Source organism: Prinia subflava, chromosome 2, assembly GCF_021018805.1.
Source record: "Prinia subflava isolate CZ2003 ecotype Zambia chromosome 2, Cam_Psub_1.2, whole genome shotgun sequence".
Classification (NCBI taxonomy): domain Eukaryota; kingdom Metazoa; phylum Chordata; class Aves; order Passeriformes; family Cisticolidae; genus Prinia; species Prinia subflava.
The window spans coordinates 76,329,225-76,352,054 of NC_086248.1; the positions used below are offsets into that span (position 1 = coordinate 76,329,225).

General features: G+C 35.2%; 1 protein-coding gene across 5 annotated transcripts in view; it reads right to left on the minus strand.

The window, feature by feature from the left end:
* The window catches only part of QKI (QKI, KH domain containing RNA binding), a 146,476-nt gene that overhangs the window by 86,416 nt on the left and 37,230 nt on the right, over window positions 1–22,830 (minus strand). The gene's annotated exons all lie outside the window — the stretch shown is intronic.

The window sequence follows — 22,830 nt, forward strand, 5'->3', positions numbered from 1 at the left end:
CCCTGCCTTTGCTTTCCAAACCGTACGTATTAGCACTTGAAGTCTTTTTGTGTAGCTATTCCTTCCAAACCCCTGCCTGTTCCCAGTGGTTCTCTTGGGCCCTAGAATCTGATCATATCTAAAAGCAGGATGCCTAGACAAGGCAGTACTTCTACCAAAATCTCAACAATGTTATATTACTCAGGACTTTCATAAACCACATTCTTATTAACACATCCCAGGTTGTTTCTTTCCCACCCTCAAAAATTCAGTTCTTAGGCTTGTTTCTACATTCACTGTTGCCAAATACTCTTCTCCATTACCTCAGCCTTGATCCTTTCCCCTTTAGATAAATATGAAACTTTTATGCCCCTCTACAACAGCATATAGCTCTACATTTGTGTAATAAATTCCACGCTGTTGAAGTCAAGCACAAAAATTTCAGGAGAGAATTATAATTCAAAACGGTCTTTAAAAGCATTTGATAATAAGTTAATTTCTTTCTAAGCATATTTTCTATCCTACCAAGTTTTTGTCAATGTATTAGAGATACAAGATGAAGGAGAATGCTGCAGGACCCCCTCTGTGGGGCAATCTTAACTGACTCGTCAGTAATCAATTATCATAGATTAAATCAAGTACTCCTTTAACAAATGATCCCCTATCTTTTGTACCAATGTATCACAGTCAGTATTCAGTTCCTCAGACAATCATCGTAGAAGTCCAAGCTCAGAATCACAGAAAAACATAATCCAGACTATTTTGTCAGAAAGACAGAGCAGTGATCAGCAAGACCACAACTCAGGAACACAGAGTAAGCCTTCATGTTAGCCAGTTTTGTCAGAACCCAATCATATCTGCACCTACTGCTTCTCTTACCTGTCAGGCCAACTAGATTATCAAACAAAATTATCAGAACGAGACATCTGACAAATTTAGAAGACCATTCTTAACATCTAGCTCTATTTCTTGTGCTTTGTCTCATACTGCCACCCAATCATATTCATCATTGCATTGTGTTTCTCTATAAATAACACACCCGTGTTCAGGAATACTGTTTGTTCTAGCACTTGTACAGAGACAAAGCTAAGAATATTTCCCTTTAATTTCTGGCAGTGTTTCTCACTTTGCCTTTGAGAACTGTAGGACTCACCTCACCCCCCGAGAACTGCCAGTATAGAAACAGCAGAGGTTCAGAAATCAATTTGACCAATTTAACACTGTACTACTTTGAACATATCTAACCTCGCACACTTGAAAAGTGAGATTATGTTAAAAATAAGGCAGAAGTGGCTCAAACTAAGATTAACTGCTTCTACATCAACAATATAGAAAAAGTAATCAAATGAAGTCAGTCTCTCCTTCCACAACAATTAATATCTCTCTACACTCAATATATTCTTGTATGTAAAATTTTCCCTAGCGGTATTTCACAATTGTTTTCCTGAGTTTTATTTTCATGTGCTCAAATCTTCCTCAACTTAAAATTAGAACTAAAGAAACAACCTCCAGAAGAAGGTGACACAAACAGAAGAGCATCCCAAAAGCCAAGAACTGTTTAGTGGAGCTCAAGTGCTGAACTTATAACCAGTTGCACCCTTGTTGCTCTCCCTGTGCCTGTTTCTCTACATCCTCACCCTCACACTTCCTTAGTTTGCTAACTTTTCATGGGTGAAGTTTTCAGCATGTACAACTGGATCTTGCTGGTGTGTGAGACAGTTGTTGCCTCCTTTTGAGAAGATGTCCAAAATCCACACCCTTAAAGAGACAGACAGCAGATCTTGGGAGATTGATTATGAAGATCTTTGTTACTCAAAGTGTTTAAGTAGAAACAAATGTATTGTGGAAAAAAGCTGCTCCAAATCCTAATGTTTCTGGCTACCCTGGGATATTTATAATTATTATGATTCTACAGCAACTGACGCTCCAAAGAGTCAACAAAATTTCCATGTGTAGACCTACCTAACAAGTCCACTGCATAAGAAACCCCCTGATAAAACCACCTTATGTTCCCTATGCAAAGAACAAGTATTTCCTGAGCAAACCAGATGCTTTTGTACTTCTCACCTGTCCCTAGATCCAGAACAAAAGTAGTAAAGAAAAGTAAGAATAAACTATGCCAAAGACTCAGAGCTGCTGATTAATAAGACTACAAAGCAGTGTGTCTGGTTTTTACAGTATGGGAAATGCACTGTTTAAGGATCTTTCCATGCATGTTAAAATCTGAAGAACTTCAGGCAGACAAGTAGTACTAAATTTCATACTACTATTGTGACTTTTGTGTTTTCCTTTGAAATATGAAAATATGATGTGGCAAGAACTAATTTAACTTACGAAAAAAATCTTTACTTCATTAAGGGAAATGAATTTGAAAAAATCCAATTTGATTGAAATATCCAAATCTAGCAAGAAAGAACATAAACACACGTATTTGATCAAACAATTATTTAACTCAATTAAAAACTCATTTATTCTACTATCTTATTAGCAAATGTTCCAGTGACTTACTAAGCATTGATTTTGCAGAGTCAGTCACCACTGGAAAAAAGCCAAAACAAGCTATTCTTCAAGTCTATTTCAACTTAAGGAAATCAAGAAAAGTTTTTAAAAGCTTTTATATTCCTTAGGTACAATGTGTATTTGAGTACTGTTCATACACAGCCTAAACGTTATTTTAATGCAAATCTCAAGAAAAGCTCAGTAGTTCCTCATTGTAACAAAACCAAAAGATGCTCTACCCTTCATGCTGACTTTAAGCATATTTTAAGATAAAATAAGCAGCTAAATTCAGAAAAATATTATGAACACACAAAAAATGAGCCCTTTCTTTACTAATGGTTCATAACTAATGCTTAGTAATGTATCTGCTTCTGATAATCTAGCATTTGGTTTCACCTTCTGATCCCCAGGAAAGTCACATAAATACTATTATATCCTTTAAAAAAACCCCACCGTAGTTACTACAACTGAGCACTTGTAACCATAAATGTCCATTCTTGATGATGTTATTTCATTCTTAACACCCTGCAGAAAGCAGCTTCAGTATAGTTATGTCATATATGAAAACAAGTTCTCCATTTTGAGACTACCTTTAAATATAATTTCCTTTTTTTTATCATAATAGGACAGAAACTTCAGACTTCTCAATACGTTTGCAAGCAGCCTTGCCTTCCCTTATCAGTATTTTTCCCAGTTCTATTTTACAGCCTAGTTATATGTTAGACATAACTGCCAGCTGAAAGTGGATTTTCATCAAGAGAGAAAACTGTACCTTATGTTCAGCATTCTCCATGGTCAAATCAGTTTTCAGATTGCATACTGATACATTAAACAAACTAAAGAATTCCAAAAATGTGGTTTAAAATGTCCTGGTGGTTAGTTTGCTTTTGAAGACATGGAGAGCAGCATTTCCTGCCCATTTCACTTTCATATGATCTTCCACACCAAATAAAAAGCATCTGAAGACCAGGACTCTTCACAGTTCAGTGGTTAAAATATGTCATGGTTAAGAAGCAACTAAAAACTGGATGTTAAAATGGAGAACATGTGGTAATTTCATCTTAAGCAGCAATACTGGCAGCGAGTTTAGCCACTTCAGAAGAAACCTTCAATGCCTTCAGATTGCTGTAGTCATACTCCAAGACCATTTAGGAGGTAACTCAATCTGACACAGTCACAGGCTAAAATGGCAACCATGGAAATGGAGTAATGAAGAGACACAAAGGAACAGCAAGACAACAAAGGCACTCAAAACAAAGCATGATGAATGTGTGTGACACTCAAAATGGTGTTTGTTTCATGTGAGCACTCTTTGTAAGCAAGATTAACATTACTCCAAGGATTAATAAATTCCTTAAAGATACAATTAAATTCAAGTATATATTTTCATGTGTATTTTTTACAAAGAAAATCAGCTAATGCATTTCATTGTAACATTTATAGACAAACAAACTGGAAATACTAAAGCAGAAGATAAAAAATAGCACTACGCTGACAAAACAAACACAAGAATGGACTCTGAATCCAATAAAGCTTTCACTGACCCACCAAAATTAGCAAATTGAGGTTTGATTTTTTTTCACTGTCTTCTTTTGAAAGGAGTATTGTTTTATGATACTGGTAATACAGTTATTTTTCTGCACTGCTTAGAAAATCTTGCATTGCTCTCAGCCGAGTCTTAGACAATCATAAAAAAAATAAATCAGATACACATGGCTGATTTGATTTTTTGAAAGCCTCTAACTCGAAACAAGTATAAAACCACTTGACGTACTAGAAAACAAAATACAGCATATTAAACTGTAAGACTGTGTACTTTCATTTAGGTAGTTTAGTGTTTAATAAAGAAAACAAAGCTTGTAGCATAAAATTATAGATAGGTATCTTTGAGAAAGAATTTCTGAGAAACTAATCTGAAACATTTTATAGGAAAAAAAGAAATTACAAACGGGCAATTTATCCTACCTTACACTGCATATGCTTTCTAGCAATAACATTTCCCAATATTTACTCCATTAGTAAATCATGACAATATAACCATTTCCACAATGACAGTTTTGTCAAAAAATTGGCTTTTGGTTATTCCTTGGGGGTTTTTTGTTGTTTGGGGGTTTTTGAGTGGGGGATGTTTGGTTAGTTGTTTTTTTTTTTTTACAAGCACAGCTGTAGTGATGTGTATTTCTGTACATTTAAGTGTAGAAACCCATATTGTTAAGAGAACTAGCATTTACATCTGTACACATGTAATTTGATAGTAAAATAGCAGTTATGGATTAAATACATAACCTTTCCGTTAACATTTACAACCCCCACCTCCTTCTTTGAGCCAAAATATTTTCTTCAAATATTTGAAACTGTTGCTGCTATCTCGTCCCATACAGAAAATGATACCACTATATTTTTGGTAGGTTGGGTTTAACAGAACTGAAAGGTTCTTCTTCCATGAAGACAAAACCTCAGATATATTTCATGCCTTTTAAAGTATTTTCAGTGATTCATCACCACACTTAACAGAAAACAGCTACATGGCTTTTGTTGAAGCAGTAAGAACTACTGCCAGATAAAAACAAGCCCATCCCATACTCAACTTACTCAGTGACCACGTTATAGATTAACTAAAAATAAGGAAGGCCAAGTTTACATCAACAGCCACTTGCATACATTTCAGAAACCAAGAGGGAAGAGCACATGTTTCAAGAATAATGCTGAAATTGTGAGGTCTCTCATTAACTGCATTAACATGTACTCTGAGGATTAAATGTGCTCGGGAGGAATTTGGCAAGTTTGTAATACAGTTATAGTATACAGTAATACAGTTAAGAAAAACAGATTATCTATGAGATTTTAAAGGGAGAAGAGGCTGACAAAGCAGATGGCATTATCATTGTCAATACAGTGAACACACACAATAGTAACAACATCTAGAAGTTAATTTCTACATACAAACTAACTTTAGGTAGTTGTTACGACTGCTAGTGACAACATGAGAAGTTGTTTCCCCAAACCTGCAGACAGCAATGCATTAGAAACATTCTCTCCATCCCTAAATACGGCATGTTTTCTAAGCAAAACCACCAAGTAAAGGCCGAAGTGCACACGCAGCGAGTATCAGCATGCCACGTATAATCTGCTTATGTCAAATATATCTCCTTACATTTGCTGTGTGGATCTGATATATACCATTCTAATACTATAATCAAAACTAAATGAGAACTATTGAAACATTTAAGTCATGAAGTTAAGTAGTAAATTAGAAAGGCTGTGTTGTAAGCAACTTACACATACAAATTATCATTAAATACTCTCTTCATCACATAAACACAAAAAATAAAACCATTAAGGTACTGGAAAATAAAACAGTGAATATATACCATCAGAAAATTAGGATCTGCCATATTTTCAATTAGGTATGTTTGTGCTAGATAAACAAAATCAAAACTTGTATTATCTCTGTTGAACTACCTCCGAGACTACTTCGAGTGTGAGCAATTTAACCCCCAACATTTAATAAAAGGGTCACTACAGCTAAAATATTTAAAATAGTTCTAATTCTCTAAAATTTTAGTGGTCACAAAGAGGAGAAAAACATCTTAGAAAGGTGATAATGAAAAGATTTTTTTCTTTTCCTTAGTGTATTAAATGGCTACGCATAATTTTCAGTACATATGTAATGCACTCAGACATATAAGGTTCCATCCTTATTTAGTACACTGCATAAATTTTTAACAAAGATTATAGGGTTGGGGGCATTTTGGTGTTTTGTTGTTGTTGTTGCTTGTTTTTTGTTTTGTTTTTTAGTTCTAGCTCAGTTACCCTAATCACTTTTCAACATCAAAGCCAGATAATAACTTGTCTCATTATGGGAAAGAACTGATAATTATTGTGGGAGTAGGACCAGCTCAGTCTAGTTCAAAAACATCTTTAAAATATGTATTAATGCAAAAACAGAGGATATGAACGTAAGTGTAATACATTACTAAAACACCATTTGGGCAGCAGGAGAACAAAGTTGACATTTAGTGTTTTGAAGTCTGATATACAAAAAATATCAGCATCTAGAGGAAATTTAACAGATCAGTGCAAAGGTTTTGTCTATTACTCATTGCAGAGATTCCAATGAAAAATTCAGCTAGTCACAGAGAAAAGGAGTTCTCTGCATACAAATATCTGTATCTCATACTCTTTCCCAGAACTACATTTAAGTATTACATAATGCAGTTAATGTAGGAGTGATTTTGGCAACATGTTAAATTCCTTTAAATTATATTTAACTGGGATTTTAAGCACAGCTTCGTAAGTCAATTAGAACAGTACAGGTTCTATCCGATGTCCAGAAAGGAGAACGATCTCCAGAAACTTTCTCAAATTTGTTAGTGAGCACTATGTGGAGCAGGAGAGAACAACTTAAATCTCTCTTCCAAGTACTGGGGTATTTATGTTTCATGGCACACATGAGTCAGTCCGCCTCAATGCTGTTTAACCTCTAACTCACCTCATCTAGAGAGCTGGAGCCATCAGCACAGTTCAGACACTGAATTGTTCACATTACGTTCACAACCGAATAAAAACTCTTGAATGAACACACACATGCTGCAAGTCAGTTGGCTCACAAAAACTGAGCACAGTATTTAGCATTCCTTGGACAGTCAGTAAAACAGACCTACAGAGGCTCTGCACACAATCTTTAATAAGAAATGCTGGTACAAATGTATCTATGTTTTCCAGTAAAACTTTATTAAGAAGATAGTAAACAATCAGTGATGAACAGTAGCACCTTGTTTTCCCTGTAGGATTAAGAGCTGATGCCTTCTCTTCTTGGACATCAGCAATATGTGTTTAATGGTTTAAAGAATGGATTATCATAACAAACAGTTTCCTCTACCTTAAAAATTATTATTTCTATTCGATTTCTATTATTTCTAAAAATCTATTATTTCTTACTGGTGATATTCTCTAGGTAATATTAAAACAGGTGGTACAATAAATTAGAACTTTTAGGATTTTTTTTATTATGACCAATCAGGATTTGTTTCAATTTAAGATTCTGCCATTTCAAGTAGTTCTATTATTTACTAGCACCACAAGTATCAAATTTTCAAAGGGTAACCTTGAGTCCTACTCAACTTTTAAGTTCTCTTTGCTAGTATCTGTATTCTGGCACTGTAACACTATTTAACAAATGAAATACTACTTCCAGTTATGTTCCAGAATGTGCCAAAATAAATAGCACACAATATAATTTCGGATAGAAAACTGAGGTTATATTAACCGGGTGATTAATTTTAATAGATATATTGCTTGCTACAATAAAAACTAAACTGTTTTTATGAAGCACCACCATACAATTAAAGCCCCAACTCCACAGCAACATAACCATCTTAAACTAAAAATATCAATTTATTGCATTTCATAAAATCATAGGACAGTTAAGGCTGGAAGGGAACTTGAAGATCATATAATTCCAAACCCCTGCCAGAGGCAGGGACACCTTCCACCAGACCAGGTTGCTCAGAGCTCCATTCAGCCTTGCCTTGAACACTTAGATAGAGCATCCACAGCTTCTCTTGGGTAACCACAGTCTCACCACCCTAAGGGTGAGGAATTTCTTCCTAATATCTAATTTAATTCTACTCTTTTTCAGTTTAAATCCATTCCCCCTTGACCTATCCTAGAAGACCCTCTCCAGTCCTCCTGTAGGGTCCCTTCAGGTCCTGTAAGGGTGCCACAATTTACAAACCATAATTCTGCAATGTTAGCTTTGTTGGTGGAGTTAACTTGCCCATTACAGATTATTTGCCTTTGCTCCTGACTGAGCAGAATATCAGCCACTGATATAGTGATCATTCAAAAAGCTCAGAATCTTTGTGATCACTGCAGCTGTAAGCTAGACAAACCAGATTATCCATGTGATGTCAATAAAATATCATTTTTACCCAGCAGACCACATCCTAATGCTTAAAATGCTCCTTCCGAAAAAAAAGAAAAAAAATGCATTTAAAAGTATAGCTGGGATTTAGAATGAATTACTAAATCCTTTAAATCCACCTCGTTCACCTCTAATAACCTCTGCGGAAGGCTTTGAGAGCATGTTTAACTGACAAACAGCTTTACAAACCTCCTGTAAATACATTAGACCAGAACTATAAAAAATGAAATAAATAAAATAAAAATCAGGCTAGCTTTCCAGGTCATTTTAATAATGGTCATACAGCTTTCTTGATTAAGGAACAAAGAAATCTCAAAATACAGATTAAAAGATAAAAGCAAACCAAAAGTAATACACTGAAGGATACAACTTTTTTTTCTCCAAATTCTAAACTTGCAGTTTAAAGGAGGACCTGAGTAAATTGAAAGCAAATATTTGGTGTTTTTTCTGTTAGGTACTGAAAATTTTTCATTTTCCTGTAGAAAAATTACACCTCCACCATATAGTTTTGGCATTAAGATAATAGAACCTCAGATGGAAGGTAGAAAGCAATCCAGATCTAAAGGGAGATCCACATTTTTTGTTAAAAGTGAATGCAGCCATAAGACCTTACATTATATCATCAAAGAATCAAGAAATTTCAAAACACTGAAGATGTAAGAGAAGCAGCAGAAGTAAGATAACAGACTACAAAGGTAGAGAGAATTTCAGAATAACTCTTAAATTACTGACCTTTAACATACAGCTATACAAGTTGTGTATTTTTGTTGTTTTACTGTGCAGAATGAAACCATCACTTGGAAAAAAGCTAATACTATAAATAAACTGCATTAGGTATACAGAAGGAATAAAGGCAAGTTTAAGTTCTGTTGATATTTATTGTGATATTTTTGTATAATGTAACATGTAAGTAATATTGGCATTGGCCTAAACAAATTACAGAATTCAAAATGAAGATCCACAAGGAGCTGCTGTGCTAATTAAAAAAGGGAACCAGCACTTCAGAACTGGCATCATGCACTAAACACAAGAGAAGATTTTCAAATTACTGTACAGCTCCACAACCATAAATCTCTCTATACAGAGGTACATGAAAAAAAAGTCAATCTGCCTGAACACAATACATCAAACTCCCTGAGCAAAGCAGCTCAAATCTCTCTAATCTCTTTTATTCAAGCCTGAAAACCTTATCTGGTGCATCATCCTGCTACATACAATCCACCTGAACTTTCACATACCACAGACAGGAAAAACATACGAACACATGAATTAATGCAAGACTATCTCAAAATGATAGAAAACCACACTAACAGTGCTACTGTCACAAGCACAAGCCGCTCCTGTTACAGGAAGAAAATCAGCTCTTAACATTAAGACAAATGAGACCCAACTATCACTGCTGCAGTCCTGTAAAAGCTGACACTGAGCTGCTCGGTTACACCTCGCTGCCACAAACACTCCTACGGCTTTAGGGAAGGGTCAGACCAATTCCCACCAAGAGCAGGAGAGCTGGAATTTCCTGAGCTCTGTCCATCCTGTCAGAGTATGCCACAGCACAAGGAACACTAAAAAAAAAAGGGAAAGTCATCTCCACTTAAAGGCTTTAAGCTGTATTACAGTTCCATGTCTTTAGGCCACAGTTTCTTTCAAGCCAGCGTCAGATGCCACCAACACAGACACTCCCTGTGAGTACAAAAGAGACAGAAAGGCTTCCTCACTACCGCTTCACCTGCTGAGGTGCCACAGATGAGGTTCAGCTCTTCACTTCTCTTCGAGACAGCTCTAAGACAGTGGTAACAATCAAGTCTGGGCTCAAGAATTAAACAGGTTCTTGAGAAGAAACTGTAAAAATCTCAGAATGAAGAAGAAGCAAAGAGTATCAAGCAGTATGTCTTTGGACTAAGGTGCTGTACTTATTTCAAACTTACATTCAAACAGTCTTCACTACAAGACCTAGATGTAGTTTTAAGTTACACATCAAATATGAAGCTTTTAAGCAATTAGACATTTTTCCAAACATTAACTTTCATTTTCAAAGTCCATCAAACATAAAATAATATTTGAATCACATGGCACTTTTCTATCTCTCTAATAAAGATGGGGATTAAGATATATAAAGTTTTTACCATCCGAGGGCATTCATGCTTTCATCTATTAGAAAACTAAGCCTTTTTTTTCCTCCAAATTAAGCATTCAACTCCAAGATACTTAATCAAGTATCAAACTGTTTCCAAGAGTCCAGTATGGAGCAAGAAATCATCAAAAGTTACTGTAAAAATTGCCTAACAAACTGCTTGAATCAAAAGTAAATAAGCAAATTTTCAAAGCAGTTTTATTTGGACAACAAACAAAGCATTCATGTCTTTTTTACACTTAACAAGCCAAGTTTTAGAGTAGTTTCATGAAACTACTCGCATCAAATTAAAAATTTAATGTTACTAATAAAAGCACTCTTACAAGATTTGTCCTTCCAAACTCTTTAACCTTCTCTGTCACTAGGGCTGACTGATAAGCCACCAGCTGTTTTTTTTCTTCTCGGTGCTACAATGCATTCTCTTCCTTTTTAAGGCTAGTACACCCAAGCAACAAACAGCAGGACTTTAGCCAGCTGCTAGAATGTCACAAACCTATATATTTAGCTCCCATCTCATTTACTGCCATCCCTCAGTGTCAACCATTTGATGTCCCTTTTGCTCCAGCCTCCTGACATTCCTCACTGAGCTGACAACACGGCGGGCTGGATCAGCAGACAGGAGATACAAGAACACACAGCTACAAAGCAGAGACCTTATCACTTACCAAAGACAGAAGGCATGCCTTGTCAAACACACTCAACCAAAAGGCATTTCGGGGTTTGCTTCCCTCCCACCACTTCTGGACTAATTTCTACTGCTTATAAATTGTGTGGTTGTTTGCATAAATATTACCTTTAGATCTTTTGTGAAATAGCAATTTGTTATTTTTGCATGTTTAATTAGCAATATTGTTTCTTCTAATACGGCAAAACTCCCTCCTGTTTGTACAATATTGGCTTCACCTTTGCTTTCTCAATACTTTTTGTACATTATAATATAAACTAAAGTCACATTTTCTTTCCATTTAATATTGTTTGTAACATTAGCCCTTTTCCTCATGACACAAGTTTAAAGAGAATCTTAACTGGGTAGTTTCAATTCCACTTCAAATAACTAAAATAATATCCCTCAAAATTATTTTTTTTATGCTACATGTTCTGTTCATGTAAAAACACTAATCTAATTACTGTCGTATTTTGGAAATAATTGGATTTTAAATTGCTTAGAATTATCAACATAAGTGAGAAAGCTGTAAAGATAGACAAATTAACAATTTCATGGTTTTAAAATGGGAATCTCTGTTATCATTAGATTCCCATTTGCAATTATTTAAAGGCCCACAGAACCATTTGGTAGTTCCCTCCTTTAAGTGGTCATAAAAACCTTTAAACAGTAATTGAAAGATTGTTAACAGAAACTCTCTCAGGAAATCAGATCCTGTGAACAATCTAATAGCAGGCATGCTTAAGCGAGATAGCGAATAATCTGTTTCATCCTATTCACTAAGATGAGGTTTTCAGAACAGTGACAAGACATCAGTTTCAGTAACACCAGGAGATGAGTAAAATTGTTCAATTCCATGCTCTACTTGGAAATCGTGACACATTTATCTAGAGAACTAACAAGTTGTGCTGTGTGTAAATCGGTCTCTCAGACCTAACTGTGGGATCCAGCAGTGCCCTCTAAGCCTCACAGTTTACATCATTAAACTCATATTCCAACAACAAAGGATCCTCAGGATATACAGTCCAACAACTAATTTCCATAATAATACCTTTTAATTAGATGTGACTACATATGATGTTACCCAAGGCACTTAAAGTTGGCAATTTAGCTGTAGACTACTTCCATTTCTCAGTAATTACAAGTGAGAAAGATACATTTAAGTTGGAGCACCACTGCAGATAGCGATACTATGTTTAAAAATACTAAAGCAGAGATGGAATTCTTGTACTTAAGGGACATTATTCTCGTTTTTTAATTTACCAGATAAATGCAGTCACTTCTCCTCCTCTCAAAAGGAAAAACTGACTGTGCAGAAACAGGCTTTGAGGTTATACTCAAGTTTATGCAAAGAAGAAGTGCTCGGTAACCACTTCATTTTATTTTATTAGTTACTGGAACTTTAGACAAAGTTCTTCATTCCTCTGAGGCAACAGATTTTACGCTGAATTATTCAGTCTTTTATAATTCTAAGTTGTAAAAATATGTTTATTTGCCACCTTGAAAGATGGGAAGGGAGGAAACACAGAAATTACACACTTCTAGATCAGACAACCTCAACACACTACTACAAAAATAGCAACTACTATTTTTTCCTCCATAATAGCACTCTTTCGTAAGCAAAGTTAAAAATAAAGCAGTAAAGCATCTCACAAGCAACTAAACCCTATGATAAAGATGCATAGTATTGTTTTGTGGATAAAGATAGGCCTTACCAATTAGAGGAGTGATTAAAGTTTCCATATTCAGGCAAGGTATTTTGGGAAAAAATGCATTTTATCAAGCTTCTGAAGTGAGTGAGAAAGTAAGGTGTTTAACGTTCCTAAACATAAACATGCTTTTCTCATTCATGTGCCTGATTTTCACTGCTTAATTTAGCTGACTAAATTGTAATTTATAATCAGAACCAATATTAGATAATTTTTGCTTTGCTCCTTTAACTTTTACACACATTTGAGAATTGGTAACACAACCGCAATCTCATTCATAGACTATGAACTCTGTAGTTCAATAAACTGAATTTTATGCATTCAGAGGGGAAGGTGAATCAGAATTCTTACCTCATTTAAGACAAATCAAATTCCAAAATAACTATTTCTATCCTTAAATATATTGAAAATACTTCCAGTATTTCAGAAGTACAACTACAAAACCTCACTTTCTAGATAAGCATCATGCTTAGTCATAGCTTTGTACACAGTTTATACCACTTCACATTCATTAGGGGTTTATTTACCAAACTAGGTCTAGAGTTTCATGCCATGAAAATACTGAAATACATCAGAGAAAGTAATCTTAAATTCCTTCATCAAAACGAAAGCAATCCCCCTTCCAAAATTTACAGCAAAATTCATTGGGATCATATAACTTGTAGCATTTCTGTTCTACTATAGACTTTAGGGGATATACTTCAATCAAGTGTAGAAGAAAGTAAGATTAGAAACTCTCAATGCCTATTTGCTGTTGTACAAGAATTTCTCCTAAAAAATAGAAATAATAGATTTCTCAGTGTTGACCACATTTGAAGTGAAAAGTTAAACTAATAATTCCATTCACCTTCTGGAAACGTTGTTACAAAAAGTCTTCTCTATATATTTACAGCTACCGTAATCAGTAAACTTGCAAATTCAAACCTAAATCTGAAGAACAGGTCAGAAACACAGAAGGCAGTTCAAAGTATAGCCCTCAGTATTTCCTTTAGTGTTTTTAAGGTCTAATCTGCCTTGTTTGCTCTAAATGACTTCTGCTAAAAGCTCTTAGCAAACCCTAAGCTTATGGTCTAACTGTAAGAAGGCAATACACAAAAAAACAAATGAGAGAAGACTGAAAGGCACCTGAAACACCTTACAAAGCCCACCTTGTTGGAAGCATTTAAGAGTACTAGCCCTACAACATAAGTACCACAGAGTTATGTGCTTCAGGCAGCATCAAGCACAAAGAACAGCACTAGTTAGTCCTGTAATGCATTAATAGTAGCACCTTTGGATATCAAATCATATTGCATCTATTATCCTAAATATCTAAAATTACAACACTACTAAAAGAGCAGCTTATCAACAATTGCTACATGCAGACTTCATTTCTAACTAACTTTTGCTTTTTACTTGGGATTTTGAAGTAAGGAGATGGGTACTACCACTTCTTACAGTTCTGTGATGACCAACATCACTTCAAACACTGCAACAGAAAAGGAACTGCTTCATATTTATCACAGGAGAAACAGCAGATGAAGAGCTCTATCATAAGGCCTGGAGACGTACTTCAGGTTTACATGCCAGCCTTGCTGTCTGCAGTGACTTGGGATTTAGAGATATGTATGTTCCAGTCCCACCTACATTACAAAGCCGGAGTTTCAGGTCTCTCTTGTTTTAGTTTGCCCATCAGCTGACTCACAGAAAAAAGTGAAGCCCTTCACAAAGACTCAAAGGCCATTGTTTACAATTTTTCCAGTCTTAAAGGCAACATTTGCACTTGCAGAAGAAAAAAAGACATGCAAAATATTATTGTGGCTAGAATAATTTGAAAAAATCTAATGAGACTGAAGCCCAAGATGCACTATTTGAGAATTTGTGTTGAATTACATCAACTTTGCTTTACTTTTAAAGCAAGTGACATTTATTTTACAAAAAATGGTGATCAAATTGTCAAGTAAGTTCAAATGATAAAATTCAAGCAATTAGGTTCAATATTATGACCCAGACAACTAAGATGTTGATGTGAATAATATATTAATTATCATCAGGAATAATTATCACTTAAACACATTAGCAATACAACAACAGGCCATTTCTAGATGGAATAGCAATACAGAGATATCTATTTAATGCACCATTCACATTTTTAGATCATATGTACTCCACAGGGAAAAAAAAAATCTGGTGAACTGCTGTGTATTTAAGACAACTTCAAATCATAATTTAATTTATAATCTTCCCAAAACAAGCAACCCCTGTATCACTGACCACAGGACAGAGCCCTGTGTCCTCTGACACCACAGATGACAATGTTTGCAACTAGAACGAACTCAAACTTTTGGGTCAGTATGTTCTGAGTGTTTATAAGCACTGTGTTACACAACACAGCTGTGAGATATTGATCAGGCTTACATCAGTACTCTAAAGAGACAGAAACCTTCCGAAAAAGCATTAATCAACCTCAGCAACTGAAGTGTTGGCTGGATGAATGTACACGATTAGGACAGGTGCATGAGCTTTCCTGAAGAGAGGAAGTGTTATACTATATAATAAGAGACAACGGAGTGCAAATAAGGTGTAAAACGTAACTGGCTGCTCATCAAGCAAAATGATTTTTCTTAAAGTACTAAGTATATTGAAAAGAAAAAGAATTCACTCAGTGTCAGAGCAGTGCAGCATATTTCAAAAGGAACTGGTGCCTTCACAGAATTCACTACTATACGCTGCTCCTTAAGAGGAAACAAAACATATAAAAGCTTGGAACTGTGAATTAATACTATGCCAAAGTGACTGAAATTAAACAACAGTCTCCAACTAGTGTTCTTATTAGCACTAAAAAATAGCAGAGACTAATTTCATAAATTGAGCAGATCTATACTACAACTGATGATTAGCTACAGAAACCCAGAATCTCCTATGCAGAGATACCTATTGACACAGCATTTGTGTTTTATTTTAAATCCAACATTCCCTACCAAGGCAGGTGAACAACAGTTCTCAAGCAATGAAACAAAACATGGAAAAGGGAGGAAAGTTTATTCCTGAAGAAATAAAGGAAAGTTAATTCCTGAAGCTGGATTTGTGTACAGTCTTCCTTTCAAGAAGACTCATATATAAGACAACCAAGTGACTAACATCAACGAGACACATATGAGGAGCAAAACTCTGTTCTTTGGAAATACGGAACAAATTCAGATCTGAAATGGATCCTATAGATGCAGCATTACACTGATAACTTTTCCTTGACAAGAGATGTACACTTTTAAACATATCAGTAACTTCAGAAATAGCATAACCTCAAAACAGTACACCTGTTAAAAAAAAAATGTTGCTCAAAAGGCAACATTTTCTTTTCTTCCTTTTTTTTTTTTTAAATTAATATGCACCTCGAAGGTTTGTGGGCAGACTTACTCTAGTAACAAACAATTGACCTTTTACCACTGAGGGCATGTAAATCAATTTTTACCTAAGCATATGATTTAGGAGAGAGACAAAGAAAAGCTGGTATTCTGACTGGAACTCAAAACTACAATAAACAGTAGTTCTAGGTGGGTCTTGGTGCGATCTCATCCTGGCAAAACACAGAGCAAACACAATTAGCTAAGACTTGCATTTCACTGACCTAACTATATGGAGTTAACCAACTCCTGCTGTCCTCTGACTGGAAAGCATGGAATTACTTTTCCAAGGGCAACTCCATAAAAATCTGACCATACAAACAGTAATACTTAAACTACAGAGCTACCAAAAAGGAAGAAGTACCTAATGTGTGTGTCAAAAGCTCCACACTTGTGACCACTCCAGGGGGAGGGGTGAAGACAGCACAGTATTATAAATGCCAGGTTAAATTTCTGGGGAAAGCACCACATCTTTGTGCTACAGTTCTCCTTTTGTCAACTAATCAGAGAGGAAAAAATATAACCCTCAATAAAGGGGTTTTGTCTCTGTATTTTCTCCTTCCTTAAAACACTGTGCTTCTCAAATCCCATATCCTTCAGGAGTCTGTTTCCACTCTAAAGCAGGTGGAAGACGTGTTCCTGACTTTGAGTAACAAAGCACAACTACTAAGGATTCTGACATCTAAACAGTAACTTGTAAATTTACCTGTGTGTTTTAAACACAAGCTCTACCCTACTCTGTTAAGTATTGTTTCAGCACTTAGTCAATGTATTTCCATGGTTACTGCAGTCCCCAATCCTAGCTAAAGTACATGGGACATTAATTTACAAAAAACTACCAAATTCAGCAGGTGTACTCAAGAATACCTGACCTCACAATAGCAAGTAAAAATATTGTGGTGAAGCACGTCCTTGTCTCTTAGTAACATTCTTTTTTCCTAAAACGAACATTTCAAAGAATAGACTGAAAAAAAACCCCAATGCAAAACAAAATCAGTATGCCACAAATATCTGCCTCACAGCTGACCTTTTATTACTTGTATTTGCACCCAGCTCTCCTACACTTAAGTCTTGCAAGAGCTACTACACAAAGTAAAAGATCTGAGGAAAAACAGTTCAGCAAAAGCACGCACAAACTGACACCAGAGAGCTGTAGCACATAATCAGTTGAAAACATGCACCCAAATATTTCTGTAATCCGTGAAAGAAAGAAACATAGGCACATAAAGTGCAGAATTCAAAATGGAAGAGTGCATTAAGAAGACAGCTCTGATCAAACAGATTGCCCACTGAAAGCCTCATCTGCCTGACTAAAATGAGATTAGCTATAATGAAGGGCTCTACAGGAGGAAAATCAATTATGTTGGATGTTGACTGCTAGACCTATCTCAAAAAGTTCTGCTGGACACCTCCTTTGCAACCTCAAATTTTGTAATTACCACAGTTAAACATTTTTAATTAAAAATAATTTATTATAATAATTTTAGTTATTTCATCCACAGAAAAATAACAAGTATCTTCAAACTAACTATTTAGACTAATTTTCTAGACTGTCATTCTCCTTTAGCACTTGGCTTCCCCATATACACGCAGTGCTCTTCATCCATGGTGAAGAGAGGCACCCAAATGTCTAGCACTGGCTGCTAATGGTGGATTAGGCAATTCTCACCCTTACAAAGTGGACCTGTATACTGATTAAAACAGAAAAAATTCCACTGCTTGCTGCAGGGAGCGTCATATACATGCTGGACGTGGCATGGGTATCAACATGCATATAAAACTAGGAGTTGAACATTACGATGCAAATTTGAAGAAGTCAGTAATACAAGCATCAACATAAAAATGTGGTGTCCTAACAAATACGTTCAACTTTCCTAGCAGTATTAGATATAAGTCATTTCTTCTCCCAGATTTACTTTGAAAAATACTACGGGGAACATTGCCAAGGCAAATGTTACTAAGCTCTTACTTTATTTGTCTTACTTCCACCCTACCTTCTTTTTATTTTTATTTACACACACTGAAAGACTACAGGATGTAGCCCTTGCAAACAGCAAAATTAGTAAGAATAAAATGGGAACATTAACAGATAAATGACAGGTAATCACCTAATTTAATTGCACTAATTCTTGAAGAGTCTAAGAGGGAAAAATAATGCTGATATGGACCAAGTTAATTGGTACTGCTGAGCTGATGCTCAGCCCACAAGACTACTGTAAGGGACTAAAGGACAGGATTCTTAATTCCCACGTATTCTAGACTGTCTTCCATCCTTCTGCCTCCAAGTACAAGAATGCTCTGGAGATTTGACTGGTTTATTTATGAATAAAATTTTGACAAGGTCTGTCATCCTGCACCAAAAAACCCCTAAATCAAAACACCCATCCAAAAAAAAAAAAAAAACAAAAAACAAAAAAACCACCAAATTCCCCAAACTAGAGTGTTTAGCATGGTTCAAAAATAAAAAACAACTGTCAAAAGGTGATTTATATGGTTAGTAATGGAAGTTTATCTAATAAAACACTGGATAGAAAGGGTAAAAAAATATTCATACAGATATAAAAGCATGCCTCCATTTTAACAGCATCTAAACAAAGGGGCCCTTTCTCAATCCATTCCCTTACCATGTGCAATGAGAGCACATAAAGCTTCTCATGAATATATAAAGTTCGAAATCAAAATTAAATTTTTTGTTCCCATTAGTTTTATTAGAATGTTTTTCCAATGACCCCATCAGGACTGAAAACCAGTAATCAAACTACTTTAGTTGTTTCATAGATGTTTGTACTTTTATCAGTAGCTGACCATTTTCCAAATCTTCCTTCAGCCCTGCCATTATTCTGTATCCTAAGTTTATGTACAGAGACCAGTAATATTCCCTCTCTCCTTCAAACTGCAAGGGTAAACAAGGCCAAGTCTTTCAGCCTCCTTCCCTGTTTACCACTAGAGAATGAAAAGCTTAAGTAAAAGAATCGGAACAATAAATAAAGATGATGTTATCATTCTCCTAATCCATATTAGGGATGCTATTAAACTCTGATATTACAAATTGAAAAAGGATTTAAACACTTTGTCAGGAAGTTCCCCATAGTAAAATGAGTCCCCTTGTTCATTGTTGTGTTGTACTAATTAAACAGTTTTAACTAAAATGGTCAGAAAGTACGCACAAGCTGTTTATCACTGCTGGCCTTTGAGCTTCAGTATACTCAAAGGACATGCTACTTTAGATGCGATAATTACTGAGTTCTTACATTTTTACTGAGGAGGTACAGAAGAGTTCCAACTGAGAATTTCACATTAATCAGAGATAACAGGGTACTTATTAATAATAAAGCCATGATTATAATAGAAAAAACATTTATTCAGTTCAACATTTGTAGGTACTAATTCCAAAAACTGCTTAAATTGATATCAGGCAGAAAGTTTAGTCTCAGGTCTTTAGGGAAATTCAAGAAAATTAATCATTTATCTGAAACATAAGAAATGCTAAAGACTATTAACTATTCACCCACAAACAATAGCTTATCCTCCATTCTTCTGCTTCTTAAGAGCTCAACAATTTTTCTGACATCCTTTCTTTTTACTTTTTAAAATTCTGATGGATGTTATTTCTCCATGAATTGCAAATGCCTTCAAACTAACACAAAAGTCCTACATGAGAATACAATTATTACACTGTAGAGAACTCACTTTTAACTTAATGGTAAAATATGGACAGTTAACGGAATGTCATTTCTTGGGTGCCTTCTGCCAAAGTTCTCTCAAGTTTCAGGAGCATATATATATATGATTCAGAAAAGCTAAGTCTCTCAAATCTCAGTTTTAATACCAAAATTTCTATTAAGATTAAACACCTTTCAAGGGTGCTAGAGAAAACAATACAAACACACCCAACTGCATACCAGTAACTTCCTATGAAAAAAAATGTGCCACAAAGGAGACCACCCCAACAGTTACACAATTTATCAGACTGTGAGTACACAATGGAAAAATTCTCCTTATTAATACAATACACCAAAGAAAATCAATTCTTCCTTAGCAAGATTTTTGTGTATCTTCTACTTACTAGTACAGAAGTAGAAATTCAGACTCTGCACACCCAGCATTTAAAAACGACAGGCTGTTTCAGTCAATTTTTGGCAAGGTGAACCTTCCATCAACTATGGCCTTCAAACAAATATTAGATTAAAAATACTCAATATGCACTAGTATTAAAAAAATAAATTACGAGCCTTCAGGGGATTTTATATATTTATCTTAGCTTTTAAGCCTAATTTTATATATTCTTTACTTTGTGTGGATAAAAAAAGGATAGTAAAACAGTAATAACAAAGTGATGCAGGCTATGAAAATTTACTGTTTCACCTTTTGTGTTTATATATACACATATGTAACGCATGCTTGTTTAAACTTATGGTAGATCACTATTTTTATGCCTCACAAGTAACTGAGAATTCTGTGCACAAAATGGCACTAAAGTACTATTCAGTATTCACTAGAGTCAACTAACCAATACGCTCAAAATTCCAAATCAAAAATAAATATTTACTTATTAGATCATCCTAACATTTTACTGTGCTTTTTTTTTTCTGTTACTAAAAATATTATTAAATATATATCAGAAAACCAGTTTCTGATCACTCTTCTCTCAGCAACTTTAGGTTTATCCAACTTGATATCTTTGTAACGTATACAAGATTGTCATATGGAAGAAAATTATGGCAATAGAAAGAATCAACAAGATTTATCTGAGAAACTCACTCTCATAGTCTATACAACATGTCTTTCCTATATCTGGCAACAATTAAATGAATTGCTGAATATGAGTAAGAAGTTTCAAATACTGTTGTGAAAATTCTCACAGGCAATAATTTCTATCTTTACACACAAATTTACCTTTTCTGGTGAAATTAATACTTAAAAGTGAATTTTACACTTCTTTTTTTTTAAAACAAGTCGGAATCACTGTACTCCAGATCTTCTGAATATTGTACTAGCCTAAATTCAAAGCAGGTTGCTTAATTTCTAACTTGCAGAAAGATTTGAGAAATGGCCTACATACCAAATCACAGCTTTTTATTGGTATGTAGTGCTATACTCTAGTTGATTAACCAATTATTGAGGCTGTGCAGATCCCATTCCATGACTCCCCAGAGAAGCTTGAACTGCCAGGTCCCATGACAGTGGCAGAAGCTTCACATTTTCTAGCACACACTTCACATCATCTCACAAGAGCCAACAACCTTTTCATTCTGGGTCACAGGTATATAAATCACAACCTTCTCCAACTTCTGAATGTCTAAGAGTTTATTAGAATAAATTAGTGACCACTTCAAGGCCGTTCTTCTCAGAGCAAACAAAGAACTAGCAGCAGCTAGTGAAATCATTACTTTGTCAGTAACTACAGACAAACTTTCCTGCTTATTTACGCCATATTTGACAACCACAGTGAAGAGCTAAGCTACTACACCCCTGATTTCCAGAACAGCAGCTTAACAGTTAAGGGATATCCAACACCTTTTTTTGTTATTCATAATCCTCCTACAGCAGGCCTCAAGTTCTGTAAAAAACTACAAAATAACTAATGCAACTCTTCACAAAGAATACATTGTCAAGTTACAAAATCAAGATTTCAATAACTAAGAAATGTTTTAAGAAGCCACTAAGCAATATAATTCTAAGATATATGGAGGTCTTAAGTCCAGAGCTACTTATGTGACTTCGTGGAACAATTACATAGAACAATTCTTCTCAAAAATCTGTAATTCTGAGGAGTTTCAAAAGAATTACTGTTTTTGCTGTGGCAACATGTATGCACGTACACATATGTATACAGCACAAATATGTTTAATTTGGAAGAAAAATGCAGCACAAGGGGAGAGAGATGTCCTTACTGCCAGTGCAAATTCCTTGAACAGTTTTCCCAGTACAGCAATTTCAACCTCAAAGCAAAACAACTACATGAAAACTTGAAAACAGAGAAAAGACATTTGTCTAAGTATTCTGTTCTGATTAAAGGCTTGCACTTAATTTTCTTAAAGGAGCATGGCACAGTGAAGTTTATTTAGAGACCTGTGTGTTCTAAGCAGCACTGAAATAAAAAAACTCCATTTGAAGAGTTTAATCTAATTAAGCATACAAAGAAAAGCCACATAAATACATTAGTGTTACCTCCATTCTTGCTGTTCTGTACTTTCTCCCACCTTACACCACTTTAATGTGCAAATCCCTTATTTGTACCCTGCACTCCTCTACTGTAAGAGAACCTGAAAATTCTGTTAGGGAAGAATAACACAGTTTCTTATCTTGCCACTGATCAGTGAAAACGGTTGGGGCAGTTGGGGGAGATTTTGAAAGGACAGATTTCCCCAAGTAGTTTTTAGAAACACTCCAGACCAGATGAATTCAAAAGAGTTCCCGTTAAATGAAACTATGCTCCTTCAGAAGGTAAGTGTACATTACAACTCAACACCCCAGTGGAGAGCACAATATTGACAGGCCAGCAGAGTTTTGCATAAGCAGGGTGGGTAAAAGGG